This window comes from Stegodyphus dumicola, chromosome 1, assembly GCF_044657685.1.
Source record: "Stegodyphus dumicola isolate Sdum_Otavi_A_Nest chromosome 1, ASM4465768v1".
NCBI lineage: Eukaryota > Metazoa > Arthropoda > Arachnida > Araneae > Eresidae > Stegodyphus > Stegodyphus dumicola.
The window spans coordinates 213,248,781-213,275,389 of NC_140768.1; the positions used below are offsets into that span (position 1 = coordinate 213,248,781).

At 32.3% G+C, this 26,609-nt stretch overlaps 2 protein-coding genes across 2 annotated transcripts in view; both read right to left on the minus strand.

Moving 5' to 3' along the window:
* Positions 1–1,420: 1,420 nt before the first annotated feature.
* LOC118204670 (scavenger receptor class B member 1-like) overlaps positions 1,421–26,609 on the minus strand; it is a 62,650-nt gene continuing 37,461 nt past the window's right edge. The window contains exon 2 of the mRNA XM_085825238.1: positions 1,421–1,647. The gene's annotated coding sequence lies outside the window, so the exon portion shown is untranslated. The remainder of the gene's footprint in view (positions 1,648–26,609) is intronic.
* The window catches only part of LOC118204660 (scavenger receptor class B member 1-like), a 33,952-nt gene continuing 8,763 nt past the window's right edge, over positions 1,421–26,609 (minus strand). Inside the window, exon 2 of the mRNA XM_035376967.2 lies at positions 1,421–1,647. The gene's annotated coding sequence lies outside the window, so the exon portion shown is untranslated. The remainder of the gene's footprint in view (positions 1,648–26,609) is intronic.

A 26,609-nucleotide genomic window follows, 5' to 3' on the forward strand; every position in this document is an offset into this window, starting at 1 on the left:
AATTTAAGATAAATTTCAATAACAAATCGTACAGCCACTTTACATATGCCCAATTACTGATAACATATTTTTATCAGAATATGTTTAACCTTCACTAATGTTAGAAAATTATAAGTGACTGATGTACTGGAATAATTATTAACGCAAAAATGTTTCTCAATTTATTTTTACTGAATTTAGAGCAAGGTAATTTGAAAAATCTTTTTCAGATCTGACATTTTGAAAGATGTATTGAACACAATTTCAAAGCAAATTTTTTATTTATTATTTCATTCGATATTTAACTTTGTTTCCTGTTATTGCTGTGTATTACAGATAATTAAATCAATTCAATTTTATAAAATATAAATTTAAGTAAGAGTAAAATTATAAACAATAATAAATTTTAAACCTTATTTTGTTTATATGCGTAACACTTTTCAAAGTATTAATATAACTTTTTGACGTTTGATATAACTTTACCATAGGCTTTCGGCAATGATCTGTATTTTTTATCATTTACTTATCCAACCTGTATTTAATATCATGGATAAAAGGTTAATTCATTGAATTTATTAAAGCATAATAAAAAATCAATAGTAGATAGTTCGCAAACACGACTTGCTAAGTGTTTTAATACTTTGTAATAACAGAAAATTTGAATTTTTTTTTTTTTTTTTTTTTTTAGTCTAAAGGGACTTGAGTCCCGAAGGATTATTACTTTCGTTTTGGCATTTTGCGTCGGACTCCTATAAATGTAGATTCACTTTTCAAACTGTTGCCACAACATTTTAGAGTCCTGAATTATATTTGAAGAAATTAAATAATGAAAAATCTGCATAAATGTATGTCTATTTCTCACATTATGATAAAATAACGGTACATAGAGCCATCGAAGTTTTAATGACGTAATCCTCCAACGAATGTGGGCATGTGGAAGACCTAATTTTAAATTTGGAATTTGTTTTATTATCGATTTCACATTTGGTAAAACTTTAACGAATTTTTAAGTAACAAACTCAACGATTTAAAAGCGGGCAATGGCAACACTCTATGGGGAAAAGGAACCTTTTTATTTCCAGCGCCCGTGAGTCTCTGTATCGGACATTCTAAAGATATCCTCATTTTCAAACTATTTTGCGATATTGCTGTTGGTTTATGTGCGAAGAACGTGATATTTAATAAAGAAAGGTAACACACAAAATGTTTTAAAACGCCCCTTTGGACTTAATATAAAATCTGAAACATTTAAGATTTTTTTTTAATTTTCCTTTTTTTTTTAACAGAATGAAAACATTCTGAAATAGATAGAAAAATGTGGTGTGCAGTTTACTAAAACATTTCATCTCTGACTGATGCTAAAATGTATGTGGTTCTCGTGATTTATTTAGGCTTGAGCTTTTCAGTGGTTTTGATAATGTGAATTAAATTCAAAGCGAAAAACAGAATACAAAATTTAATATCTTATTTCAAATACATTACACGAGCATCAAGTCATTTTGCTAAATACAAATATATACATAATAATACTTAAAGTATAAATATACTGATTACATGGTGCAGATCTAAGATGGAGGAAAAATCTTGAAAACTCTTCACACGAAGCTCTACGTCAAAAGTTGTAATAAAATTGGCAGCAAAAAAATGAAATTTTCATCTGAGCAAAATCTGAAAAGAAAGAATCATTCATTAATCAATTCAATATTTAAGAAGTTTTCAAAACACTGATATGAATTACTTTATTTTTGTAATCGATTGTTAATCCCAAAACTCAAATTAATGTGTTTTATTTTTTGAAACATCTCATCTTACTGCAAACATTTGATTTGAAATGACAACAAATTTTAAATGTTGATTACTAACTTTTAATTTCATGACTTGTAGTTAAATGCATTGAATTAATACATTAATAGTCTTAGTTCTTTAACATTCATGAAAAGTTGAACATACATTAATAGTCATGATTATAAGTATTCATAGTAGAAAATGTGATCAAATTTCGATAGTTAGTTCCCCTTGGCAAAAAAGGCAAAACTAAAAAAAGTCAATCTATAGATGGATGCAGTTCAGAGACATCAAGCTTCATCAAAGCAAGAAAGTTGAAAACTCAGCTAGCAATTTTTCGACAAGTAAGGTTATAATTCATATTATGAATATGTCTAATTGCATAGAAGCTGAAGTAATTTTTAAAAATTTCTTTGCGTTTCTAGAAGCCTTAAATATTAATGAAATAATGTATAATTTAAATTCAAATGTACCGTTAGTACAAAGCAAATAAAAAAGTTAAACTCTTTTAAAAATAGCTGGTCCTTTAAAAATACAGAGCAACTGTAAAGTAAGATTCACGATTATTTACGCAAAATTTGCTTGCATACGGCTAACTGCCATGCGAGATTGCATATTTTTGAAATATATCCAAATTTTGGTAGAAAACAGATAATACATAAAATTTTAGCATCAATTTATATAGTGTCATAGCTGGATAACTTATTAGAAACCTCATTTATGTTTTAAAATGCACTAATGCGCTTTTATCTTTAATGCATAATTCATAAAATATTATTTTTAATTTATAAATTTTAAATTCATATCCCTTTTTACAGAAGTCATAGTTCCAACAGTAGACATTATTTTTATTTAAGATGTAAAATGGAAATAGTTCTATGGTATTTTAAAACTGTTATTTTTTTTTTTTTTTAAATTTCATAACAATTTTAATAGTAAATTCTTACATGAGGGGGTCATGACGTATTGACCATGCATGCGCAGTTTAGCCGAACGGCCTGCAACGCCTTTCTCTCACGTGCCTGTTAGTAGCGAAGTAATGAAAGTGACCCGCTGTACGTCAGCGTAATAATGATAAACGTGGTTTCTAATTTTGTGTTAACTATTTGATCTTGTTTTGTTTGTGTGTTAATAAAGAGTTGGTGTCGTTGAAATGTCTAGTTTTATGCAATAACATCTACATTAAGAAGGAAATATATATCCAGAACCCACCCAAGAAGAACATTATGACAGAGGGGTCATTTAACATGCAATCGGAAAATTTCGGACAGTAATCTAAAATTTTCTTGCTGCAAATATTTACCTTTTCCTCCAATATCAAGTGTTTTCCGCCCTTTCTTTATTTGTTACTTAAGGTCTTTCATTATGAATAACATGGTACCGAACATCGAGCTTCACAAAACGGACATTTATTATCATCAGTTTTACATTTTTTAACTATATTAGAATACTCTCGATAAAGCCACCATAGGCATAAAATTTAACACTTATAGATGAAATATATCGAGAACGAATACACCTACTTTAGTAGAAATCTAAAGTCTTTTAGGGGATCATACTGCGGTATCGAAGGGTCCGGGTTCGAATCTAGGAGAATAAATAGATCTTTGTAAATGTATAGTGGAAGGGGAGAGGGGTGGGAGATCCTCGGACCACCCCTGGAGAGCTCTTCCTCAAAATTTGGGGTTGAAGTGGAAGTCCAACCTCTTTGAGGCTCTGGCAACCATTCTTCCATGAAATTCATGGACCAGACAATAACACCAACAACAGTAGAAACTTAAAAACTATACCGTTTGACAGAAAAAGGTACAAAAAATTTATTTATATGAGTAGCGGTAATAATGTCTGAAAATATATTAATTTTAATTAAAATTTTATTAAACATATTAATTTTAATTAATTCAACTACATAAAAAATAAATTAAAAAGTACATCATGGTTTTGAAAATACAGAAAATGTTTTTATTCGTATCACTTCTTTTAGTTAGATGTGGAACATTCTATTTTTCGAATCCCAAGAAACTTAAACAAAGGTTCTAAATTCGAAAACTCGAATTTTTATGCATTTTTCATGCATCGAATCTTTTAAGTCTTAATATAAAATCTCAAGACATGTGTTTGCTCAAAAAGTAAAGATCAGTTTTATCGCCATCCACTAAACACGTTTTTGGTTTATTTGATTATGGCAAAGCCCTCGAGGGCTACTTTGTGGAGGACTTTCAAGAGCCATCCACCAGCAGCATTTACTTAAAAATGAACGCAATTATTACAATTTCATTTGCCCTGTACCCCAGTATTAATTTAAGGCAGTTCTAAGTGACCCACTCTTAATTTTTGTGGAAGAATTCATCGATCCATGTTTTATGTTCATATATGTTAATTTGTTGAAATTATTTTCTCCATTCAACACTTGCTTTTATTTAGAAATGTAATATACTTTAACTGCATTTTACATAGAAAATATAAAAAGAAATATTTGAACTAGAAAATGCTAAGTACTTGAAAAGAATCCTAGAAAATGTAAAATATTTCAACATTTGCTTTGATATATATCATTGAGAAAATGAAGATACAAGAGTTTTATTTTGCACTTCATCCACTAAATTTCATAAATCATAAGCTACTTATTTATAAAACCATATTTTAACCCATTCTCTCTTAGGCATGCCCTGTTTTGAGATATTTATGTACAAGTTAATTTTTTGAAAAATTTACAGGCGGCATATAATTTGTAACTGAAAATGTTTGCGAATTTTTAATGTTCAAATGTAGAGGAATGTAGAGAAAAGGTCAAAAATTATATTTTAAAATATTTATGTATCAGTAATGCTATTCGTTTATCAATATCATAATTAAGTTAATAAGGCATGTTTAAGTGACTTCGGGTATTTCGTATATGTGAGTGAGAGCGAGATATCATGCTTCAATTTGACATTCGGCTTCCCGAGAAGTACGATACTCTATAAAGTAACAGTAATTAGAGAGTCGTCCTTTAACGTCGTCCTTCTTTCAGGTAACTTATCCTACCAGTCCTGCACTTTTATATTATCCAGGAGCTTCGTCAGTAAGCATACTATTAATTAGAGCCATGCCTAAATATTGTTGAACCTGAAACAAAGAGGAAAATTTGGACCTCTGCTACAGTTAAATTAAAAATCTATGTATATTTTTATACGATGTTTATATACTACCGTTATTATTAGTATTAGACGTTATATGGTTAGGTATTTAAGGTTGTTCTCTGCAATTTAGCTACCATTGGTCAGCAGTGGGAGGCGGTCTTCGACTTGTTCATCATTCTCTTTGTATGGTGACTGGTTGGTGCCCGGTTGCCCCTGACTTGCGTTTCATATATTTCAACTGTTTTTATAGTTGTCGCCCGGATTTCATCGGTGGAGGGGGGGGCGCCACATTGCATCATCTCTAGGTCTGGGACGTCAATAACCATATTAAGGGCTTTAAATAGCCCAGGTTAGAGAGGTTCTTGGTTCTTCTCCCTAGTGCACTAATGCAGTGTTCCTTGGACCGAGGTGAAGTACCTCATCGTTATCGCAGATCAAATTTGACATAGCTGCCCCACATAAAATGTATAATTAATAAGTTTCGATTGTATAAATCTAAACTCTACTTCGTAATTGCTCGAAAAAGCATTTCAGATACAATTTGGGATATTCATGTAAAGCCACATTAATAGAAAAGAGCAAAACTCAACCGTCAGGCGAATAGTTAACAAACGATGGTTTACCAGAAACGCTGCTAGTTAAATGGAATATATATGCTGACGATTATATAATTTATTGCTTTAGGAAATTTAATGAAAACGGGAAAAGTTTATTACCCCAAGGTTCCTAGTCTTGATTATGTCCTGCATAGTTTGAATGATAGGAAAGTACCCAGAGACATTTTCAGGCTATCATCAACTTACACTGAAATTGTTACAGCCCAACTTGCACTGGGATGAAGACTTTGAAAATCCCCTATTAGTTTAAAAAGTATTTGGCTTCTGGAATCTAAGTTTTCTGAAATACCGGGAGCGAAGCACCTTCGATTCAGTTCGATGTAAAAGGTTTATAGTTTCAGTTTATTAGTCGGGCGAAACCTTAGTGCGGGCTGGTGAGAAATTTCCGCTATGCGAATCAAATCTGAATCAGATTGTAGGCTACACAAATGAGTAAATGATGTACAGAAAATACAGACGAAGGTAAAAGTTGGAAGAATGAAAACGCAAACGGCAAATCAATGTAAGCTGACGAGACAGAGCCGCATCTGCTATTGTGGTGAGGAACAATTATGTATTTAAAACTCTAGTTGCAACTGGCTCAGTGGATGAAAAGATAACCACCACAGTCTTCATTTAGCAAATAATTCGTAAACTTTACTTCTCCCATCAACCTATTATTGTTTAATTTTATTTAATGGTTAGTCCATATTCCTTCCTGTAATTCTTACGTATTTACATTATCTAACGTTCGATTAATTCATTATTTCTCCTTATTTTTCGGCCATATTTTCCAAATTACGCAGGGTTATTGAAATGAACCTTCCCCTACCCTCAACTCAAACGTTTGGATTAGACTGCTTGCACTTACCGCCAATCACATAGTTGCTTTGCTTGACTCTTGTTTCTCTTCATCAACTGATATGTTTCTTAACATGCTTGTTCGTACACATGTACTTCAAACTGCACATATTGATATCGGAAAAGAATTTCTATCTTTCTTCAAGCTATAACATGCACTATCATTAATGTTCTAATATCGTTCTCCGAGCTGCTATACCATTTTGATATGCTGTTAACTAATAGAAAGCCTGGAATTATTTTTGTACTAAGCTAGGGCTTAGCGCACGTATCAGTAACTGATCCTCATGCTCAATCAAGGCGAGATTTCTTAATCTTATCTCTATATGCTTTGCAAACCAACTCGGTACATGAAAGATAGCAAATAGTTCTGACGTGTTCAAGACAGAGATAATTGAGTCAATCCTTTCCTTTCGATTGTAGTTTAATACTGAATCGCCTGATTTAGTTTTGTAAATTATAATAAATAATTTTAAAACAATAGAACGATCAGATCTTTTTTACAACAGACGTGGTGAAAAGGATTTGCTTACTTACGTTGTGAATTATAGATAACTGGGCGGGAGAGTAATGTCAAATAAATATAGTATTTAAAACACTTTAAGTATATCGAATGTTATTTAATGGCAATTTACGATACCTTATGAAAAAATAAGTTAATGAGCCATATAATCCGCTATTGTTTGCATTTACATATATTTTTAATATTAATTATTATATATTTTTATATATATTTATTTATATCCTTTGTATCTCAGTTTTACAGCAATAAATCCTAACTATTTAATACTTTATTTCAGCTTGGAGAAAAGTACTATTCAGGCCTTCTTTATCCTAAATTGCTCTTTTATTTCCCAAGTTTAACTCTTAAAAAAGGGGGGAAATTAATAAGAAAGCAAAGGTGATTGAAAACTATAAATAAAAGGATTTCGATAATCAGTGCAACTTATTTAAACACAACGTGTCTTAAGTATCGATATCTTAGTGGAGGACAATTCAGGCAGGATCATCTTGCATAGAAAAATGTATAAAATATCATACTAGCAAATCATCCAACCGTTGGGAACAGAATTCAGGCTCTAGCGAATAGATGATTCAGCCATTAATCACTGCTGTGTTTACATGGATCTATGAACACAATTACTCACAGAACGTTTTGCAAGTAATCTGAATATTCTGTAATTTAAAGCGTTTGCAACTTTATTATAAGTGTGCTCTTTATTTCAATGGCATCGTTAACTGAAATTTTCACCTCCATTTCCTTTTGCTGTAATTTTTTTCGGCACTTTTTATTTGTTGAAATGTTAGTAATTGAGCATAAGTCTTATATAATAAATATTACATACCTTAAACTTTGATGCGATTTAGGAATATCTGCTAGTGGATGGTTTGAAAAACAAAAGAAAAGTCTTAGCAATTTTTATATGAGCTTAAATGTGAAATAATGTACAATATAGTTCCTTTTAAGGAAATACAGGCATACTGCAAGGTAAAAAGCTGTCATTAGGTGATTAGATTATACTCGTAAGGAATTATCATTTTTCTCCCACTTGATCTTCCGGCGTAATTCATAAGACTAACGTATGCAATTCGTACACTAGAACATTCGTGGTTTGAATTCCGGCGAGGATCAATTCATTTTTATTCTCCAACAACATCAGCTAGCATTTATAATGGCGAGTAAACTGAAAATGTGGTGAGGAATAACTCGTCACCACAGACGAGTTATGAGACTGTGTCTCTTGCCACTCCCAAATCGCCTTTAAATGTGTTGTGAGGGGGATGTAAAGCATTATCGTATTCTACCATGTATGTCCTTCTGATGTAATTTACTACATCCAACTAACGTTAGAAGATCCATGGTTCGAATTTCGGTTGCTTTTTCATGTTTCGTTCTTCTTTAAAATCTAATATTCTTTACATAATGAGGAGCGTTTTGTTACTTTAGTCACACGAATCGCTTTTGATTCACTCGCGTTTAAATAATGTTAATTACAATGATACTCGCTTTTGACTAATATTAGTTATAATGATTTTTTCATTCTCTGGCTCAGTTGCGAAAAGAGATTAACAATATTTTGAATAGCTTAGTGAATAATGTGAGAAATAACAATTATTTTTAGATTGCCGAAACAATTCCTCTAGTATTTTTATTACTTGGCCTTCTACAGGCATATTATTAAATTTTCATTTACTAGACAATAAGAATGGATGGCATCATTAGGAAGCTTTTCTGTCATCAAAGATCAGTGCTTAGATTTGTGAACTTACTGTAACAGAAAATTAGCTTCAAAATCGGAAGCAAAGTGTTAACAGAACTCACAAATAAAAACAAAAACGCTTCGCCAAAATCAAATTTTAACTCATCTTTGTACATAACTTGCATTTTAATATACTCTCTTAAGCATTTATATTGTATAAAGTGACGTCAGCAAGGAATGTCATTTTAAATGTCAGCAAAAATAAATTTTAGGGCATATCTAAAGTAAGGAAGCAAGTATACGTGGAAAAAAAAAAATGTGACGAAATCTGTGTCGATCTGTTTTTATCTGGTATTATACTGATCATACTGCATGAAATTAATACGAATTGAAATGAAAAAAATGCATGAAACAAATGCGTTAATCATGTTAGTATGCAATCAGAAAACAAATTGCCATAAAATATAAATAGTGCATTTAATTTTTGGCTAATCTTTGGAATATGGTAACAGGTAGTTTGGAGACATTTTGGTAAGGCGATAAAGGTTACTAGCTAGGACTTTAGCAGTGTACATGAATAAAGTCAAGAGTGTGCGCAATGTCAATTTTGTGCAATTCTGGGATGTTTGTGAAGCAATGGTTCAAGAAACGATATGTATGGATTAGGCATGTTGGTAATATTAAAAAAGGCTAGCTACGCTAGACAAACCAAAAGCGAGAGATATTGCCTGCGACAGGAATGATGAGATATAGCAGGATGAATAAATACCCTATAAAACAGATAAAGAAATTTAAAAAAAAAAAGAATTTTATGGGGCTTTTTTGGATAATGGATATGATGAAGTAAATGTAATATTTGGCTTATATTTATTACTGGTAATATTTTTTTAGAAAGATCATAACAATGTTAGGATGTTATCAAATCATTTGGAAGTTTTAGTTTTACGTTTGGGACGTGGGCGAAGATGGGGTCTAGAACTGAAAGAACGAATAATTCCGCAGCCTAATGACATTGCAAATTACAGTAATAACATGGAGGGTCTTGATAAGTTTGAGTGGAATACACAAAAGTATAGAATAAAAATTAGAGGAAGAAAATGGTACTTTCCGATTATATCTCCCTAGTTAATGCTCTGTTGTGACTGCCGTTAGGTAGCGCTGAAATGTATAACTAGATTTTGTACATTTGGGTACAAAAACAGACAGAGTGCAACTCAGTTGCACTCTGTTCTGAAGAATTGTAACAAGAACCGACTGAATCGGTAACAATGATTTGAACTCTCGTTTGAGAGTAATTTAGAATATTTAAAATTTTGTAAATAAATTTTGTATATAGTTTTAGCCCGTGTGCTCATGTATTCTCATATTGAATTGACTTCATTGAACCGTATCTTTTGCGGTAAGAATTATTAACCTGCATTGAAGCGGATTATCACGGCTCTATGCGACAGGATTGAAAGTTCGGAATACAAAATTTATCAGGTAAGCGCATGTTTATTTATAACTTGATATATTTTGACATAGTATAAAGTAATGGAAAATTTTGATAAACTGAAGAGGAAACGCCCAGTTTTGCGTACCGCTACTACAAAACTGTTAACAAAAATTGAAGTCATTTTAATGAAAACGTCGGAATTGACTCATGAACAAAAAAATGATCAGTTAAGTGTTCTCAAAGACCAGTTAATTGAAAAGTATGATGGTCTTAATAACTAAATTCTGAAATCGAAAGTGGTTTAACCCTTGAAGATATTGAAACCGAGATTGAAGTTGTTGAGGATTACAACGAAAAAATTATTGAATGGAAATACAGAATTACTCGGTATTTAGATAAAAATTTGAACTCTAACCCTCAAATTAATTTTCATGATTCTAGTGTTTTGAGTAGTGAAAGTAGTGTCCCTAATAATAATACTAGACCTAATTTTATGAAGCTTACAAAGCTTACAATCGAAAAATATGGCGATTCTTTCTTATGGCTTGAGTTTTGGAGCCAATTTTCAAATGCTATAGATAGTAATGCTCATTTGACCCCATTTGATAAATTTTGCTATTTAAAAATCACTGCTAGATGGAAGTGCAGCTAATGCTGTATATGGGTTTTCATTAAGTAATGAAAATTATAGTTCTGCTATCGCCCTTTTGAAAGAACGGTTTGGTAGAACCGAAGTCATTATTAATGAATGAGTTTTTCAATTTGAATACTGTAAAAAATTCTGCTAACTTAAAAGCTTTGAGAGAGCTTTATGACAACTGTGAAATTCAGATTCGTAATTTAAACTCTTTAGGGGTTTCATCTTTAAGGGTTATGGTCATTTATTATGCCCAATTTTACTTCAATTGATTCCGTCAGATATTGCTTTGGAATTTAACAGAAAACGCGCCAAAAGTTCGAACTGGGACATCAATGAACTAATATCCTTTATTAAAGTAGAAGTGGAATCACGTGAAGTTACGATGCATTTGAATAGTTCCGTAAAGATATTTCATGATAAACCAGAAAAATATAGAAACCAAAATTTTAAACGTAATATTCCTGCATCTGCTTTGTCAACTAGTGCTAAGAATAACTGTTTCTTTTGCAGCAATTCAGAACATAATTCTAATTTCTGTGAATCGCTTTTGATTCCTGAGAAGCGTAAAAAACTAAAGAACGAAGGGAGATGTTTTGTATGTTTTAGAAAATTCCATATTGCTGCAAAGTCTAAATTTCTAAATGAGCATTGTAAAATATGTGGTAGTAAGTTTCATAATGTTTCGATATGCATGAAACCAAAAGAAAGGCACCCTGAAGTTCCTAAAAAAACGAAAGTGATACCATAGTAACTTCCGTTTCTCAATGTGAGATTAAAAACTCAGATTTATTTAATGAAGTTGTATTGAAAACATGTTGCGTAAAAATATCGTCCGATCTAAAGTCAAAATTTGCTTTATGTCTTTTTGACAGTGGCAGTCAACAGGCATTTATTACGAAAGAATTAATATCGTATTTAAAATCCCCAGTTGTAAGAAAGGAAAAATTATTAGTATACTCTTTCGGCTCGCTTAAAGCAAAGCAAAAAATTTATGTCTTTTTGACAGTGGTAGTCAACGGACATTTATTACCAAAGAATTAATATCGTATTTAAAACCCCCAGTTGTAAGAAAGGAAAAATTATTATTATACTCTTTCGGCGCGCTTAAAGCAAAGCAAAAAAAATTATGACGCCGTCGAGGTTACATTACAGAACGCGAAAATTTCCGAGCGAAATATATGCATTGAAGCGTTGGTTACAGATTCAATTTCTACCGCCATGATTTATCCACCTAGACTTACACAGATGTCGAAAGCAAATTAAAGAAATACGAGCTGTCTAATTTGAATACGTTATGCAGTACTTCGGTACATTTATTCATAAGTGCCGATTATATCTGCCAAATAAACAATCCAGGTGCGATAGAAAAAATAACAAAAATCGTTTTTCGTGTGTGAAAGCTTATTTGGATGGTTGCTTTGTGGTTCCATAAATAATGATGAAAAGCGAAAAAATAAAAATTCTTCCGTTTTCGATTTAGCTGTTATAAATACGGAAGAGGAAGAATTAAAGAAATTATGGGACCTTGAAGCAATTGGAATTAGTGACGATGAATTCTAGAAAATAGATAAAGAAATCATTAATAAATTTGAAAACGATTTAAAATTCGTTAGTAACAGATATGAAGCAAAATTATTGTGGAAGGACACTAAGGAAGGGTTAGGGACTAATTTTAAAATAGCAAAGAATCGTTTTTTCGAATTAAATCGTAAGCTCGCCAAAAATGGCGATCTTCCCCAACAATATAAAGAAATTATTACTGAACAAAAGGGAAATAAGGTAGCTGAAGAATGTTCAGATAATGACATTGAGAATGATTATTTCATGCCGCATAGACCCGTTATGAGGAATGACAAATCCACCAACCACTAAAGTGAGGATGGTCTTTGATGCTTCTTCAAAAGAAAATCAGTTTAAATCTTTAAATGATTGCTTATGGCTAGGGCCAAATTTAAACCCAAACATTTTAGATATTATTATCAAATTTCGAAAACATGAAGTCGCATTCTGTGCGGATCTAGGGAAAGCATTTCTCCAAATTGGCTTAACACCAGAAGACCGAAATTATTTGAAATTTTTGTGGTTTGATTAATGGCAGTTGACTCATTCAAAATTCTAAGATTTACACGCGTAGCATTCGGTGTTACTTGTAGCCCCTTTAATTTAGCTGCTACTATTAAATATCATATTCAGAAATATAAGAAGGAACATTATAAAGTTTATGAAATGTTATACACATCCCTGTATGTTGATGATTTTGTTTCCGGTTCAAACTCAGATGAAGAGGCGTACTATTTATCTTCTACTGCTGTTAAAATTCTTAAAGGTGCTGGGATGCATTTACGGAAATTCTAATTCTAAGAAACTAAAAGAACTGTGGAAATATGTTATGCAGTGAACAAGAAGATTCTGGTCTCTATTTGAAAGTTTTAGGAATATTATGGAATACCGATTCTGATACTTTTCAACTGGATGCTCAGCCTCTTATAGATAACCTAGAGAATGTCAAACCTACAAAGTGTTGTGTTTTAAAGACTATGCTAAAAGTTTATGATCCCGTAGGTTTTATATCCCCATTCACCATACGAATTAAAAGCTTCTTATTGCAAGAAATTTGGAAAAGAGCTTTGGCCTGGGATGATGAGTTACCCTTAGATTTGGAAAATGAATGGAAAGGTTGGTGCTCTGAAACGGAACATCTTAAGAGATTAGAGATACCTAGAAAATATTTCCAACAAGGAATGAATTCGTTAAATGATCAGGTACAAACCCACATTTTCTGTGATGCTAGTTCTAAGGCATTTGGTGCAGTAACCTATTTTAGGTACTTGACTAAAAATAAAGAAATTAAAACAAGCTTCATCTGGGCAAAAAGTAGAGCATCTCCTGTGAAACGAATTACGCTTCCCCGATTAGAATTAATGGGCGCCGTAATTGCCGCAAAGATGTCTAAAACTTTAAAGACGGCACTAGACTTTTAAAATTCGAAGATAAGGTTTTGGACAGATTCAACAGTAACACTTCATTGGATAAAAGGATCTGCTATGAATTGGAAGCCCTTTGTTTCCAACAGAGCCAGAGAAATTTAATCCCTAACTGATCCTGAAAATTGGAACTATTGTTAACACAATCCAGGTGAGTTAGTGAAGCGAGGTGAAAAGCTGATAACACTTATAGGAAATAACGTCTGGTGGCAAGGTCCAGTTTGGTTATCCCTTCAAGAACATTCATGGCCGTCAAAATTAGTTACTGAATTAAGCGAAGAAGTGTTAATTGAAAGAAAGACGAACCCTCAAATTACTCAATTATGTTGCACCGTAATACCGGAAACAGTTTTGTTGATGAAACAGAAAAGATGTTGAGAAATTTAGTAGTCTCAGAAGAGTTTATCGTATCACGGCGTGGATAATGCGCTTTATGTGTAATTCGAATAAAAGAAACTCTTAAGATCTTCGGTCCATTAACAGCATCAGAACTGGATAAGGCAGAACTGTATTGGATTAAATGTACTCAAGAATCGGTATTTAACGTTGAAATAGACTAATTAAAATGTCGGAACTCTATCAGTAAGGAATCAAATTTGTATAACCTTAATCCCAAATTAGATGTAAATGGATGAAATGCCTGTGCTGAAAGGTAGATTCCAGTTCTCTGAATTCCAAGAACGAGAAAAAACACCCATGGGTACTTCCAGACAAACCAAAATTTGTTAAGTTATTGATTATGGGTACACATGAGAGGTTATATCATTTTGGAGTAGCTACCACATTATCACATTTTCGAGAGAAATATTTTATCATCAAAGGAAGAAGATGCGTGAAATCTGTTCTAATTTGTAAAAAAATGTAATGCTGCTCCAGGTAAGGAAGTAATAGCACAACTACCTGGAGATAAGATTATTGAAACTCCACCAATTGAAACAACAGTTTGGATTTATATCAAACCGATTTATATCCGGAACCGATTTATATCAAAACATCATCTGGTTGAAGGCTTATATTTTATTATTTACTTGCTTATATTGCCAGAAAAGGCTTATATTTTATTATTTACTTGCTCAGTAATTAGGGTTGTACATCTAGAATTGGTAACAAATTTGAACACTGACACTTTTATTCTAGCTCTTCAAAGGTTCATTGCAGGAAGAGGACTTCGCAAAATAATTTACAGCGATAACGCAAAAACATTTATCAAAGCTGATTCAGTACTGAAAGAAATTTGGAAGAACATTTCAAAAGAAGAAGTTCCAAATTATTTCTCAAAAAACAAAATGACATGGAAATTTATTGTGCCTAGAGCCTCTTGGTGGGACGGTTTTGGGGAAAGGATGGTTCGCACTGTGAAGACACGACTGAAAAAGGTTCTTGGTAGGACTTGTTTTACGTTTGAACAAAAAAATTGAAATATCGACCGCAAGCCATTAACCACTTTAGGAAACGCTGGAGGAAAGAAATACCTGTTAAAACTCCGCTCAACGTATCGAGTAACTCCATCAGAATCCTCATCATTTAACGTTGGTGACGTAGTGCTGATCCATGACGAAAAGTTGCCGAAACATCTTTGGAAATATGGGTGTATTAAAGAGATTTGTTTAGGACGTGATTTAAAAATTAGATCCTGTGTACTTCAAACACTAGATGGAATTATAAAGAGACCCATTCAATTACTATATAAATTTGAACTGGAATTAATGGACTAATATTTGAAATGGACAGGCCTAAAATTTCTTTGCATGTTTCCATTTATTCAGATAATTCATTTGTTATTTTTATTATTTTAGATTCCAGCCTTATTGTATTTTGAATATGAGTATTGTTTGCCTACCGTATGTAAGTATAATTTAGTATATTTTATTTTTATTCAAGAATTTGAAATACTTAATTTTAAATTGTTGAATACTTAACGATTAATTTAGTTTTGTATTTTGAATTAATTATTTTCTTTAATGATGATGAACAATAATGATTGTTTATCCGGGGACAGTGTGTTGTGACTGCCGTTAGGTAGCGCTGAAGCGCATAACTAAATTTTGTACTTTTCTGGCGACTCAATTGCACTCTGTTCTGAAGAATTGTAGCAAGAACCGACTGAGTCCGTAACAATGATTTGAACTCTCGTTTGAGAGTAATTTAGAATAGTTAAAATTTTGTAAATAAATTTTGTATATAGTTTTAAACCATGTGCTGATGTGTTCTCATATTGAATTAGCTTTATTGAACCGTATCTTGTGCCGTAAGAATTATTAACCTGCATTGAAGCGGATTATCATGCTCAAACAATATACTGCATTGCTAATGAAAAATCCATTTATTAAATTTCAGTAGAGTAGTTGCAAGGTTCATCTTGAAATTACACATTCTACCTGACACAAAAAATAGTGGAAGACCATTCCACAGTGTGCATTCAGACAAACGCGTATCAAAAAACGAGAGAGAAATGTTGAAGGACATTATATAAAAAGAACGTTAGATGGAAAACAGAAGAAATATGCGGTTTTCGAAAGCAAAAAATGTTGACTAAAGTATGACGTTGGATTACATGCAGAACGTGCTACCGCATAGCACTCATAGGAAAAATACTCGTATATAATTATTTACGTATAAAGTGCATGGTCACCTAATGGGATTAAATTTTAAATCAATAAAAATCATATATTTTTATAATAATGGGAAATTTAATTCCCTGTGTTTGTTTACATGCAAAAGAGGAACTGTATTTGAAAAAAAAAAAGTTTAAAAAAATTTGGCAGTTAATGAGTTAAGAGCCAAAAGCTAGGTATTTGTAGATAAAACTATGATTCAGACGGTTGGCATGATTATAAGAAAATATATTGGTTTGAACATAATGATAATACTAATAATAAAAAATAAGCAAGTCACATGGATAACAATTCATAACATTTTCACAATCATAATAATTACGCGTCTAGGAAGTTCTGCTATCTTAATATTCAAAATTCTTTGCTTGTATTTGATAAATATGCATAACTAGCAAATAAACAATAACAAAAATTTCTTCCTCTGAGGGTCACTGATTGCTGAGCCTCGTATGCAGAAGGTTAACAGATAAAGTTTGATTACAAAAATATGTTGAACGTCCATGAGAAAAAATTTTTCGGATAAACGTAATGTAGATAATGCTTGTTTATCAAAGCGCCGAAATGATAAAGATACTTTTAGGGAATAATGTAAAAGTTTTTTTATTATTATCTGCCACTCCTCTGCGGAAAGCAATTTGTTTTCAAAGTGGCAGAAATCGCAATTTCTTTTCCGGGCTTTTATATTATCATAGATTAAAAACTCATTGTTAGATGATGTGCTAACGATCATTATTTATCGAGCTGCCTAATACAGTGTATTAAAACATCATCTATTAATTGCAATAATCCCAAAAATGCTCATAAAATTATCATTCAGACATGTAATAAATTATGTAATTACATTTCTTATAGACAAGACAGACTTCTTGTTAAATATAACTTAGATCATCGTAATATATTACTCACAAAGTACATTGCTTTTAAATCAATCCAATTGCTAAGCAACTGGAAGTATCATTTGAAAGATAAATTAAAAATTAATTAATAAAAAGATGCATAAAATATAATAAATTAAAAATAGTTAAAGATAAAGATGCATTAAAAATTTAATACGCATTACATTAAGATACATTAAATTGAATTGCGATATTTTGAGAAGTGGATATTTTTCTGACTTTGAAAAAGTTTATAAAGTATTTATTTTCCCCGCCTTTTTGGCATGCCATGGGTGTGATGGTCTGCACGCTCACCGCTTAATTGAGAGGTCCGTAGTTCGATTCCCGGAGAAGGCATTTGCTAATTTTTCATCTTTCCGCCCTCGAAATAACCTAAAGACTCTACGAGTTAAAGATGCTTTTCTCGCAGATTGGCAATATTTTTTAAGTTGTATAGATAATAAATACTCTGGCAGTTTAATGGAACATAACAACCCCAAAACTGAGATAGTCTACCACAAATGTACTAAGAAAAATATGCAAAAACGTTATATAATGTTTGATGTGCTTATATAATGTATTGATCAGTGTAACATGTTGAAATAATTATACTTTTGTCTGAGTTAAGATGGATTTTGTCATCCACAGGAAAGAATGGTGAATCGTGAAAGTTTTAATGAAAATGAAAAAAAATAATGAAAGTTTTATATAAAAAGTGTATTTAACTTACATATTGAACAGCCAATCGAAAACGAGTATTAACAGGACTTATGCAAGAAAAAAGAGATTCAGGGGGCTGATTGACAAAAATTGAAATTGCGTTTTTCATGTGTCAAAAGCGCGACTTAGGATATATATTAAATTTATATATAGCATTGTTTTAACATAGGTATTTTGACACAAAATCGGATTTTTCTGAAATAACATACCAATTTCTTTTCCATGTTTCGATTCTACGACTCAAATTATGACTAGGTATTAAATTTTGTAAAATTTGGTGCGAAATTTACGGAGAAATTCAAATATTTATCCTGGCGCAATTTTTCCAGTTTGCGTCAAGAATAATTCACTTGGCGAAATTCTTAATATATGGCAACTAATTTTCCTTTCTGTTCCATTACGGAGGGGAAAAAAAGACACATCGATCCTTTTTTTCCCGCTCCGTAATGGACAGACTTTTTCCCGCTCCGCTTCCTTATATTGTGCAAGAGCGGGAAAAAGTCAGATTGTTCTTACTTTCAAATAATTTTAGCAAAGTGTCTAAAACACATTTGAGATTTTATCGCTTTCAACAAACATGCCAAATTTCAAAAAGCGCAAATATATAAATTTACATATATCTTCGGAAATTTTAAATAAAAAACTGTAATTTTTTGCAGGTATGCTTCGAAATACGTGTACTTTAAGATGATGGTAAAAATTTTATAGATTATAATTCAAAGCATTTTTGAAAAAATTATAAAAATTATTTAAAAATACAAATTTTAAAAATAAATCATAAAAAATGGGTGAGTTTTATTTGGAATGAACCTGAATTTCTAAATGTGATAGGAAGAATCAAATAAGTTTAATAAATAAAAAGAGATTAATATATATGCTACCGTGAAAGACCGAAATTGGAGAATGTCAACTTTACCAGAGAATGTTAACATTCACCAAATACGTCGGTGAAAGATCGAATATTGCATTACATTCTTGTACATTCTTGTACCCTCACCGGTGTATGTCGACAATCACAGATATGCTCTGGTGTAGGTCGAAAAGAGAGGTCATAAAGTGTCAGAATAGTTTAAGTTATTGCAATAAAAAAGATTTGAATCACATAATTTAGTAAGTTTTTTATTACTATTATTTTATTTTCTTATTTAGAACGTAATGCATAATTAAATAAGTTTTTAACTTCTACTATTTTCCTTTCTCATTTTGAATGTACTGTGTGTTTTAAGTTCTTATGTTCTTAAGTTTTCATTTTAAGTCTCAATTGCGTGCTCAATTTTTTCACGACGGAATTACGGAGGAAAATATTTCGGACATACACCAAGCGACTATGTGAATGTTGACATTCACCGGTGAAACTCGACATTCTTCAGATTTTTTCCGATGTTTCGCCGTAATATATGTTTACCCAACTCAATTAACATTGAGAAGCTAAAATTTTGAGAGCTAATTTTTTAAAAACTACTCGTGCGATTTTCACAAAACTTGGTAGTTTGACGTAATTTGAATCGTAGAATCGAAATATGCAAAACAATTGGTTGTTATTTCAGAAAAAGTCCGATTTTGTGTCAAAATGCTTATATTATAACAGTGATATATATAAGTCTAATACATATCCTAAGTCGCGCTTTCGAGACATTAAAAACGCAAGTTGAATTTCGTCAATCGGCCCAGTAGAACAGGAGATTTAGAACTGTCACCCCCTTTTTTTTGCGCAATGTACATTATTTAGAATTACAGTTAAATTTAATAATACTCAGGGTTCATTATATCATGATGGAAGTTCTTTATTTTTAATTACGATATAAAATACTGCCTCCTATCATGCCTGGGACCTTTGGCGGACAAGATGAACGGAAATAATTTAGAACCGTGTTTCCCAACGTGGGGCCCACGCCCTACAAGGGGGCAATGCGACTGTTAAGGGGGGCAATTCGAAAATGGACTCGTCCATAGTTTAAGGGGACAAAGGATGTTCTAAATATGTTTCACTAAGTCAAAATTTCTCGAAATTTAATTTTTTATTCCCCAAAATAAAGAAAAATGTAAGTGATGTATACCTAAAAAAGTTTTTAAATTGTTGTGCATTTTAAATATTTTATAAATTCGCTGTAGACATGGACATTTAAATGCTTTTAAAGGCATTTAAATCACTGACACATTATGCTTTCCAGACGTTTCTCGCACATTTCATCCAACGAATTTATTTTATTTTTTACTATAGGAATGGCAACCGGTATATTATTCTTCCCTTGAATGGCAACAGCAGCTGCTTTCAGCTTTGTTTATATTGATCTTATATTTGTTTCTTTCAGCCCTTAGTGAAATGAGGGGTGCAAGCAAGAATAAGCGTTCGACGGTATTCGGAGGCATATTTAAAATTTGGTTTCATATCCGGTCTATTAAACGGTCAACTCTTGTCTTTTATGCCAATAATGCCTGACCAACGAATCAGCGAAACTAGGTCGTCTTGAGGCACATTTGAAGGCGAAACACAATGCTGATATTAATTTAGATTTGAATTATTTTCACACTTTAAGGAAAATTTTTGAAAAAAGAGTAATATTAAAGTCTCTATTTACTGCTCATAATGCAACTGTTAATCGTGCTCTTGAGGCTATTTATCAAATTTCATTACTCATCGCTTAATCTGGGAAAAGCCGTACTACAGGGGAGAATTGAATCAAACCATCAATATCAGCATTTAAAACTATTCTAGAAAAAGATGACAATGACGATAAAGCTATGCCACTAAATAACAATACTGTTTGCAGAAGAAAGATTAAATGAGGATACTGAAATACAACTTGTTGGAAAAAAATGTTTTTCGGTGCAAATGGATGAACCAACTTTGAGAGACAGTGAAGCCGTACTTATGTAAGATATATTCATAAAGAGAATTTTGCCGAAGAAATGTTCTTCTGTAAATCATTAGAAAGCGCCATTACCTCCAAAGATATTTATAGTAAGCTACCAAATTACTTAAATATAACAAATATACCAATAAAAAATATAGTACATCTTGTACTGCGGATGGTGTCCCTAATATGATGGTTGAAAAATAAAATAAAGCAGGGAATAAGAAAAAGGGTTGCTTAAAATTGATAAAAGATGAGAATCCAGAAATGCTTCTTGTGCATTGTGATATTCACAGAGAAAACCTGGTAGCTAAAAACAATTCGCCTGTTCTAAATGAAGTACCAAATTCAGTTATAAAGTGTATCAATGCTATTAAAGCTAGGGCCAAATGTGAACGTCTTTTCAAGTTATTTCATGAAGAACAAAATGAAGACTATATGAGATTTGTACTTCACACTGAAGTAAGAAGGCTGTCGAAAGGGAACTGCTTGGAAAGATTTATGGAACTATTTGATACTCTTAGTTATTTTATAGTGACAAACCTGAGATGAAAAATCCGTTAACGGATGATAACAAGGCAATTGTGGGTTATTTAGCCGATATCTTTGAAAAATTAAATATATTAAATAAACAACTTTAAGGAGCAAATAAAACTTATGTCGATGCAAATGGAAGATATTTGGTTTCATTATCTTTGTTGAATTATGTCAGGCATATACTATTTACCACAAAAATTTTGAAAAGTCGCATTGGCTTCAAAAATGTGACGTGACTACCGCTATACTTGTTATTGTCGATCATCTGAAAATTTTATCGGCTGATTTAAAAGATTTTGTAACTTAAAACAAATTGATTTCCCAACTTGGATGATGCAGCCAATGCTAGTGGATTTGGCTGATATTTTAAATATGCAGTAAAAAGAAGAACTCGCTGAAATGCAAAATGATGAGTCAATTAAAACTTTATTTAATATAAAAGGAGCGATGACATAGCTTTGTGAGGAAACCAGAATCAAATATCCAAATGCAACAAAATTTGCAAGAGAACTATTGTTTCCGAACCATCTTCATATTTTGCTGAATGCGGATTTAGCGCCATAAATGATTTGCTGCTTAAAAAAAAAAAAAAAAAAAAAAAAAAAAAAAAAGAGAGAAAGAAAGAAATCGGTTGGATATAATGAAACCGGGAGACTTGAGACTCAAGTTATCTAAATTTGAACCTGACATAAAATTTCTTTGCAGCAAGTATCAAGCGCAAGGAACTCGCTAAATTTAAATAATAAAAATTACTAATACTTAAAATGAAAAACTTTCACTAAAATGAGTTTTTTCTTGAATTTCAGTTCTCCACGTTTTTACAGTTACTGTGTTTGCTCACAAAATTTCGTAGTCATTTCTTCCTAAAAGCTATCATTCAAGTTTCTTTCGTGAACATTTCAATTTTTAAATATTAAAAATTATGTATATGCTAGGGGGAGCTTAAAAATTTTAGAGAGGATTAGGTGGGGCATAGCACAAAAAAAGTTGGGAAATACTGATCTAGAAGAAGCTTTCGGCAAATGCTGCCAGCGTTCGAAATATAAGATTTTATTAAGTTCTCATGTTCTCTCACGTGTAGTAGTTTCTCAGAATATTGCCATTCGGGAAAACAGAAGGTCTTTAATTTTATCTTTAAACTTTAAGCTATCTTTTGTTGACCGAACATAGTAATTCATTGTAGTTATTTTATAGTTAAAAACTATATTTTTTCATCTATAGTTTCAGTTATACTATAAAGGTACTTAAAATAACAATATAACTGGAAAGTAATAACATTTATAGCTCCTGGAAAGTAATTACCTTTATGGCCAAAAAATAACCAAATAGTTAGAAAATTTTTCTAATAGTGGTAGATTGATTCAGGTTCAAATTCGGCGAATAGTCTAGATTGTTTGAATATGTTTGTTGTTTACCATTCATGAACACGAACCAGTTTCTCTTAAAATTTCAAATAAAATTATGGATCCCTATTGTAATTTTAAAAATGTCAGCTTAACCGTTTCTGGCACACTACCTTTTAAATTTATTAAAACATAGATTATGTAATAATGAGGATAAACGTTAACTTTGTATATTATTACCTTCATGTTATTAATGAAATGCTTTTTATGTTATAAACACATTAAGAACTACATTTTTATTATAAATGCTACATACTGAAACATTGGAAATTTATGGATGTATTATTATGAATGATGACATTAATTAATATAAATCTTATTAATTACATTAATACTAATAAACAAACATCAACAACTTCTGAACCATCACATCTCTCTCTCTATGTGTATGTAAATATATGGCTTATTAGATGTGTGTGTGTATATATGTGTATGAATACAAAAATGAACATTGCCAAAACGTTTATTTGAAGTTACTTCTAATTCATATAATGATTATGTAATTGTCACCAACTGTAGTCATCCGTTCTTTGCACTTTATCATGGATATGGAATACACAATTGAAAAATAATTGAAGTGCATTTTGTGCATTAGGCTAATCATTAAAATTCACTCACTTACACACCACCTTTGCATTTGTAAGTATACTTCAGAATTTAAACAAAACAAATTGAGCAAGTAGCCTTTACGAAATATTTAACATTTTTGGGACGTAATAAAAATTTTTTAAGAATCACGGAACAAATATCAGTAAATGAAATTATATCATGTACATAAAAGTTATTAAACAAATATAGGGATAAAAAATAACTCTTTACAATAATAAAATCAAATGTATACATCAGATCATTACAAAAAATCGGACTTCTCTTTGCATGTTTTTTTTTTCTATAGCTTTTAAATTGCCAGAATCGAGATAAAAGTGATTAACTTAATAACAATCACCTTTCTATTATCTTCCATAGCGAACAATAAAGTTTAAAACGAAAAGAGTGTGAGTGATACAAAATACAACACGAAAAGCAATTGTCACTTGAAAGGAAACGTCACTTTCACCAATCTGAGCGCTAACTGATTCTTGTTTGGCTTTCAGCCTGTTTACCAAGTGAAGATGGTAACCCGATTTCGCGGAAGCGCAGTTCCGAGAATTGCTCCTTCTAACGTTATGTTCCGGCAACAAATAGTGTATATGATAGCAGCATAAGGAGTACAGGGATACAGCTGTATAAGATTATGAAAATCACCTTAGTCATGTTATGGATCCCTTTGTTGAAACGAAAAGAATAAATGAAATTTTTCTGACTTAATTTCTGTGTAACGTAAAAGAAAAAAAAAAAAAAAAAAATACCAGTTCCCTTAACAAATTTTCCAAGAAAAAAAATACCAGTTCCCTTAACAAATTTTCCAAGAAAAAAAATACCAGTTCCCTTAACAAATTTTCCACAATCCTTTCCATAGGGATGCAGTCTTTGTCTGTCTTCCCGTAATCGAATAATTCAAATTCTCATATTTGTCAAAGAACATCATAAATACACATATTTGTTTAACAAAATTATGCATGTTAGTTTTGCGAAAAACAGCCGAAACTTGTTACTATAAAAAACTAATTTAACTGTATTATTTTACATATTTACTGAAACTATGTGTAGTATTAACAAAGGATTAGATAACTTATGTCCCTGTTACAAGCTGCTGCAAGTGCAAAAGTTGAGCAGGATTATTCCATATCGAATATATTAATATTTTTCATATAGGTGATCATCTGGTTGCATTATTTAAAAGTCTCGCTATCAAAAATAGCAAACAACTTTTCATATTGTTACGAATTTGGTATTTAAAAGGCTAATGTTAGTTCAATTACAAATTAAATGGTTTTATTTCTCGCGCAGTGCAGCGCGTGACGAATATTAAAAGAAAGCTAAGCCGGAAAATTGAAAATACAAGAGCGCGTGCATTAAATAGATAAATATCTCTTTTTGATTTCGAGAAAGTACTGGAAAATTCTAGCGCGTGATTTTAAAATCTTATAAAAGGAGGAAAACATCTCAGTTTGTAGTAGTTGCTTACTTTGTTGTTGTTTAGAAAAACTGCTCTTGTTGATTGTAGCGAATTCGCGGATTAGCGTTCTTTAGCTGTTTTGAATTACGTTCTATTAGACATTTGAGTAGTTAAAAGATAACTACTGTGAGATATTGTAATACTACATGATAATTTGAGAAAATTTAAGCATTTTTTGTTGTGATAATAATAAATTTTTGTTCATTTTTCATCGGACTTGTGCATTCATTTCATGACGAACCCGTACGCACGCAACAATTTTTGGTGTCAGAAGTGGGATTTTGAATGCCAATTACAAGAGCGATGGAAGAACAATTCAGGCAAATGATGACTACATTTGCTGCTTTCCAAGAAAAGATGGAAGGGGGCGTCAACTCCGTTAAGGAAGAAATGAAATTGGGCCAGGAATCCGTTAAGGACGAAATGAAAGCCGTACAAGCTGGTCAGGAAGAAATGAAAAGGGAAATTACCTGCATAATAGAAAATAAATTTGAAGCTATAGAAGGCAGAATTGATACAGTTGAAAATAAAGCTGGACAAATTGAAGAAAAAGTTTCTTCCGTAAAAGATCAAATTGAAGAAAGAGTTTCTTCGGTGAAAGAAGAAATAGAAGAAAAAGTTTCTGCTGTAAAAGAACATATAGAAGGGAGAGTTTCTGCTGTGGAGGAACGAATTAAAGGAAGAGTTTGTGCCGTCCAACACCAAATCGAACAAAAAATTGATGATAGGGTTTCTGCAGTAGCCAAAGAAGTGGATGTTTTAAAGAAATTCGTAGCGACGGCAGGGAACAATACTGATGGTTTTAAATTCTTGCCGATGCCTGCTCGTCCACCTCTGAAGCTATCCACATATGATGGGAAGACCTCCTGGCAGGTGTATAAGACACAATTTTCTATCGTGGCGGATGCGAATGGATGGGATTCCCAAGCTAAGGCCTGTCATCTCGCCGCTTCTTTAAGAGCCGACGCAGCGGAGATCCTTCAGGCTCTTCCCGAAAACGAAAGGTTAGATTTTGAAGCTCTGTCCGGCGCCTTGGAGCTGCACTTTGGGGAGAAGTGTCTAAAAGACTACAGCAGGCTTCAATTAAAATCTCGTCAACAGAAGCCCACCGAATCACTCCAGGAACTCGCCACGGATGTTGAAAGGCTGTCCCACCTCGCCTTTTCGGAGTGCCCAACAGAAACAAGAGAAATCCTGTCGCTGCAATATTTCATCGACGGCATCCGGGATCCTGAAATACAGAAAGCTCTTCGAATGGCAGATGTAAAGGACATAAAAAGCGCTCTGTTGTACGCCATGAAGTTCGAGGCAACCCAGCAAGCAACTAGTAGATATCGCTACCCAGTTAGATCTGTGCGAGTCCATGAGCCAGTGGATCAACTGATGGCTCGTTTAGATGATTTAGCCAGACAAGTCGACGCTTTGATACGGAGTAGAAGCGAGAAGAAAGTGGCTCTAAGGTGTTGGAGATGTGGTAGTGAAGGTCACCTAAGACGGAATTGCAGAACACCCCAGGGTACGGAATATAAAGCAGATGATTTTCCAGACAAGTCAGTGGCTTGAGACGGAACATAAGTGAAAAGAAACTAATTCTAAAATGCTGGAACTGCGGAGTTGAAGGCCACATACGAAGAAATTGCAGAACATCCCGAGGTGCGGAAAATAAGACCATTTCCCAGCAACGACGCAGTAAACAAATTAGTGACCATATCGAGGAACGGAGGTTGCCAGATAATAAAAAACCTTGTTTTAAAGCGCTTAAAATTTATACAGTGAGTGGCAACAGTAATGTCCATTAATGGGAATATCGATGGAGTTCCTTGCGATATGATCATTGACACAGGAGCTAATGTTACCATCATTAGGAAAGATTTAGCTGAACAGTTTAAAGATAAACTTATTTGGACGCCATCCTGTGTTACCCTTCAGACTGCGTCTGGTG